This window comes from Brachyhypopomus gauderio, unplaced genomic scaffold, assembly GCF_052324685.1.
Source record: "Brachyhypopomus gauderio isolate BG-103 unplaced genomic scaffold, BGAUD_0.2 sc281, whole genome shotgun sequence".
Lineage (NCBI taxonomy): Eukaryota > Metazoa > Chordata > Actinopteri > Gymnotiformes > Hypopomidae > Brachyhypopomus > Brachyhypopomus gauderio.
This window is the reverse complement of record NW_027507102.1, coordinates 120,001-126,375: the sequence shown is the minus strand read 5'-3', so window position 1 is coordinate 126,375 and position 6,375 is coordinate 120,001.

Genomic DNA, 6,375 nt, shown 5'->3' with positions numbered 1-6,375 from the left:
AGTGTTTTATTGTACCTGTTTATTTGCATTCTTCCTTGTAGCTGTTTTAACTCCTGTAGTTTGTCTGGTTGTCTTTGTGCTTAGTCCCCCTTTGCTCAGCTGCATTTGCTCCAACCTCTTATATTTCTATTTATCTTTATATCTATATTTATGTTTATATTTAATTGGAAAAGGAGAAATTGACTAGTCCATCATTTCAAAAGCATTTCAGGTCCTTAATGGTGGAAACTCCTTGACAATTTTGTAGGCAGGGCGCAACCATGGTGGAACCAGCTGGCTAATCAATTTACTCACTCACTCACTCACTCACTCACTCACTCACTCACTCACTCACTCACTCACTCACTCACTCATAATATTCATAATATATGGAGTAATAAACCCTAATTTATCAAAACTTTATCTATATAACGTTTTTTTGTCCGAGCCCCCAGTGAGCAAGCCAAGGGCGACAGTGGCAAAGAAAATCTTCCTAAGAACATGAGGAAGAAAGATTGTGGGGGGGGGCCGACGCCAGTCAACATAACAACAATTAAAGAGATACATAAACAAAGAAAAGATAGGAAGGATATATAATTCTCATCTTTGTATTTATATACATGTGTTCTCTATGTAATTCTTATTCTGTCAGGTCTGACTCCGGTGCGGTTCCTCTGGCCACCGCTAGGAGGAGCCCATGGGTCAGTTCCTTGCAATCAGCAGTGAACTGCTGCAGCTGTTTCCCTCCCTAATTTGGGGAGAGTTGTAGCAGGTCACTGGTGAATCGTTTGGTTTCCATGCCGCTCGTTGCCAGCCATTTTCTCTGTGTCTTCAGCCGTGTTTGGTGTTTCTTTCTCCTTTCTCGCTTGTTGGCGAGTTTATTACTTTACCTGCCTGTGTGAATCGGCACATGGGTTTTTTGATAATCGCGAAAACCGCGGTGGAAGTCTTTGTGAAGTCCACTGCCCTTACAGAACAATTCAGCCTAAAATGGACCTAGCAGCTTCTCGCGAAACAGAGGGCCTTAGGGCTATGTTAGCCAGGCAAGGTCAGCTATTGGGTAACCATGAGCAGGCTCTCCACCAAATCATGGAGCAGGTACAAAGTGTGGCCGTAGCCATACAGGCTATCGGTCAGGCATCTCCTTTGCCCCGCGAGATGCCTAGCGCTGCTGCTGCTGCATCTCCGGCAGTCCTAGCTCACGTAAAGCCAGCATATCGTCCCCAGCCTGGTATTCAGGGGATCCCAAAGAATGCAGGGTTTTTTTGCTGCAGTGTTTACTTATATTCGAGCAACAGCCCTCACACTTTCCCACAGAATGGTCTAAAATAGCTTATGTTCTTATGCTGCTCTCAGGGAGGGCTCTGTCATGGGCTACACCAGTTGGGGAGAAGCAGTCAGAGATTTGCACAACGTATGAGCGGTTTTCTGCAGCAATGAGGAATGCCTTCAATCACCCCACGTCCGGGAGTGTAGTGGGTCCCCGCCTGCTGCATCTCCAGCAAGGAAGGCAGTCTGTGGCAGACTACTCCTTGGAACTTCGTGCTCTGGCAGCAGACAGAGCTGCTGTCAGTTTTAGTGATTTATCTCTAGCTAAAAAGCTTGGTGTTCCCTTAGAACGGCTTGACACTCCTCTATCCGTAGTCGCCATTGATACCTCTCCTCTGAGTTCAGGAGAGGTAGCCACCCTAACTATCCTTATTGATATGAGCATAGGGGGGGGTCATAAGGAACAGATAACATTCATCAGCGAGCCCCATACGTAACTCATTCTCGGTTTCCCATGGCTTCAACGTCACAACCCTGAGGTCGACTGGTTTGCTCGCACTGTCAGAAACTGGGGCCTGGCCTGCAAGGAAACGTGTCTCAAGGCCAACCTTTTGACTCCTAATAAGGAGGGCTATGAAACTCTTAACCTTTCCCAGGTGCCCAATGAGTACCATGACTTCAGGGAGGTATTCAGTAAAAGCAAAGCCAGCATGCTCCCTCCACATCGCTCATTTGATATAGCCATTGACCTGCTACCTGGAACTAGTCCTCCCAGGGGACGTCTATTCTCCTTGGCTGCACCTGAGCGTAAGGCCATGGAGAGTTACATCCAAGAGGCATTGGCCGCAGGTTTTATACGGCCTTCTACTTTGCCAGCTAGAACTGGGTTCTTCTTTGTGGGGAAAAAAGATGAGGGTCTTAGGCCATGTATTAACTACCATGGGCTCAATAGGGTAACCATTAAAGATTACCATCTTCTCCCGCTCATGGCAACAGCCTTCGAGGCACGTATGCCATGTCAGAATGTTTCTCCAGCTACTCCTGGGGAATCACCTTTACATTAAGCTAGATAAATCCCTTTTTCATGTTCGCAAGGTGGCTTTCCTGGGGTTCAGAATTGCCCAGAATGTCTTGGCCATGGACCCGGCCAAGGTGCGGGCGGTCACTCAGTGGCCGGTACCTACCACTCTCCAGTTGATACAACGATTTCTGGGGTTTGCCAATTTCTACCGCCGTTTTATCAAGGGCTTTAATGCCTTGGCTGCCCCTCTCACGGCCCTGACTAAAAAGATGCTGGGTCCATTCAAATGGACTCCCGAGGCCCAGCACGCCTTCGACTCCCTTAAGGAGCGATTTACGTCGGCCCCGATACTGCATTTGCCTGATCCCAACCTCCCATTTGTTGTGGAGGTTGACACCTTGGATCAAGGAATTGGGGCAGTCCTCTCTCACCGATCAGGCACCCCCTCTAAACTCCATCCGTTTACCTTCTACTCACACCGTTTAACCCCAGCCGAGCGCAATTATGATGTTGATGACAAGGAACTGCTAGCTGTTAAACTAGCTTTAGAAGAACGGAGGCACTGGCTGGAGGGGGCCAAACATCCCTTTCTTGTGTGGACATCCCACAAAAACCTGGCCTATGTCCAGCAATCTAGAAGACTTAACCCCAGGCAGGCCAGGATGTCTCTGTTCTTTGGGAGATTTGATTTCACCCTCTCCTACCGCCCAGGGTCAAAAAACGTAAAGCCGGACGCCCTCCCCCGCCAATGGGAAACTATACCTGACCAGCCTGCACCCAGCACCATCATCCCTGCTACCTACATTGTCGCTCCCATTCAATGGGATGTCGAGGCAGCTGTTAAAACGGGCTCTGGCCAGTGACTCTGGGCTGGGTGGGGAGCCTCCTAGGAAACTGTTTGTTCCTCCTTGAGTACGCACAGAGGTAATGGAGTGGGGGCATAATTCTCCTGTTGCGGCCTATCATGGTACTAGACGCACATTAGAACTCATGCAAAGGAGTTTCTGGTGGCCCAGCATGGATCAGGAGGTGGGGCAATTTGTGGCATCATGCATGGTTTGTGCCCAAGGGATTATTACATCCTCTCTCGATCCCTTCCAGGCCTGGGACACATGTGTCCATGGATTTCGTTACTGGACTGCCCCCCTCTTGGGGTAACACCACTATTCTGGTGGTGGTGGATCACTTTTCCAAAGCTGCGAAATTCATCGCTTTGCCTAAGTCCGACTGGGGTCCACAGATTTCAGCCGGTTCTGGGACTTTTTCTTGAGACTGCTGGGAGCCAAGGCCAGTCTTTCCTCTGTTTCCCTAAAGTAGGGAGAGAAACACGGTATAAGCAGTATAAGCCTACTTGTGCACTGTAGTCAGACCTGACATATTCAGTCCTAAATGTCTTGATGGTGTAACGTTTTGAACTAGGCAGGTGAGACACAAGTGCAGGAACTTGAACAGGTTTATTACTTAAACTACACAAATAACTGAACACACTACGAGAAAGGCAGGTACTAGGAAACATACCCAACACTGGGACTAACAGACACACAAGGTGGACACTAAAGAGACACTAGGAAACACGACTGTACTTCGGCAAACACATACGGTGGCCATAAATAACTGAGTACATCGCGGGCAGAGAACAGATGAACGGGATTAACTGAAAGAACCAAGAGAAACAACATAACATGGGATAACTTGGGTACATGGGCAACAAGAAGCTAAATAAGCAGATAAACACAATAACTGGGATCTGGTGTAACGGGAAAGCTAGGAATAAAGAGAAAGTATAAAGCATAAATCTGAGACATGAACAGACACCACAACACAAAGACCGACACTGACAACGGAACACTACGGAGATTAAATACATAGAACAAGCATGAACTTAAACAAGACACAGGTGGGAACGTGAATCAAGGGGCAGGGTTACAAATGAAGGCGGGACAAACAGGCAGGGAAAACACTGACACTCGGAATATAATGACATTGACAAAAAGAATGACAGCTAGTGGGGGGGGGGGGGGGGGGGGGGGGGGGGCAGATGTGACGGATGGCTGGTAATTGATGTGTAAGCACCCAAGATGTCAGAATTTAGAAGTCCTAGAATGAGAAAATATTTGTGCATATGGACGTATGTTGGTCAGACAAGAAATTATAGCACGTATCTTTTATCAGTAGTTTCTGTCCTGCACTGCCCCACACGCTTCCTGTATCTGCTCTGGTTGGTCAGGGTGTCATCCACTGGGGGTGCGTGGTATCCTGTTGCCCCTTATCCACCTGGTCAGACGGTGCCTTCCACATGTCCTGGAGTAAGAGAAAGAACCTCATGAATGTAGAGGGTGTAGCACAGAGGTGTAGATGCAGGCTAAACAGGTGTAGTAACCACACACACACACACACACACACACACACACACACACACACACACACACACACACACACACACACACACAAACTCACCTTCCCTCTGTAACATTTAGGTTAAAAGGATAGAAGACATCAAAGACATGTCCCTGTGTATAACTGCTCTGGGGAGAGGGGAGGCTCCTCCTTTACAGAGACATGTGTGAGTGAAATTGGTGCCGTGACCCACTGGTGAGAATTCACCATCTACTGTACCTCACCTCATTCTCTCGTTGATCTTGTCTGCTTTCTTTCCTTCTGCTCTAGCACTCTCATTTTCTCTCTCTTCCTCCCCCTCTCTCTCTTTCCCTCACTCTCTCATTTCTCTCCTTCATCTAATGCTTGATATGAGGTAATTGGCAAAGCCAAGCAAAGAACTTCAAACTGGAAGCATTTTTCCCGCTCTTTCTCTCCCTCTCATTCTGTCTACACACACACACACACACACACACACACACACACACACTCCAAAACCAAATATTTAAAGCCTCAGGCAATCTTTCATCTATTATCATATGTAAGAAATAGGATCAAATGAGAAAGAGAGAGATGAGAATAATGGAGAGACGGATAGAGAATGAGACAGATGAGAGAGATGTCTTTAAGCCAACCAGTACCCCTGACTGCATGACTGAGCTTTCTCTAGTCTCTCTGGTCTCTCTGGGAGGCGAGAAGAGGTGGTTATCCACCTCTTCTGTGTTATGATAATATAACATCATAAAGGTAATATAACAAGATAATATAAGGATAAGATAATATGACTTCTCTGTATATCCTCCTAATTTGATAATTAATGACGTGTGTCCTACACTGACGTGTCCTACACTGTGTGTCCTAGACTGATGTGTGCTAAACTGATGTGGGTTCTACACTGATGTGTCCTAAACTGATGGGATCATTGGGTTGTACAACATTGCCCAAATGGTACATCTCTGGTAAATGCTGTAAATGCAATAATGTACATATTCACATGGGTCATGCAGATAACTTGCTGGGACATACAATAACAGAGCACAATCACCCCGTAAAGACGGCCCATCTCCTGGTCCTGGTTCCCGTAAACATGCACCGTCTCCAGGTCCTTGTTCCCGTAAACATGGCCCGTCTCCTGGTCCTGGTTCCTGTAAACACACCCCGTCTCCAGGTCCTTATTCCCGTAAACATGGCCCATCTCTTGGTCCTGGTTCCCGTAAACACGCCCTGTCTCCAGGTCCTTGTTCCCGTAAACACGGCCCATCTCTTGGTCCTGGTTCCCGTAAACACGCCCTGTCTCCAGGTCCTTGTTCCCATAAACATGCCCCGTCTCCTGGTCCTGGGTCCCATAAACATGCCCCGTTTCCTGGTCCTGGTTCCTATAAACACGCCCAGTTTCCTGGTGCTAGTTCCCGTAAACATGCCCCGTTTCCTGGTCCTGGTTCCTGTAAACACGTCCCAACTCCTTAGGTCTTAGTTCCTGTAAACATGCCCTGTCTCCTGGCGCTGGTTCTAGACATTCTAAAGGCTGTGTCTTGCCTGATCTCGGTGGAACTGTGCAGAGTGTTTGTAATCTGTGTGGAGTTTTTCTAGTGTTACTGTGGACATGTGACTGACAGGTAGTTCCAACCCCTAGATGTCTGCACCAATAGGGAATGCTTCCTGGCTTTACTAGAAAAATACTTATTTAATATTCATGTTTTATTTATTATTATTTTCTGAAAATGTCAGGT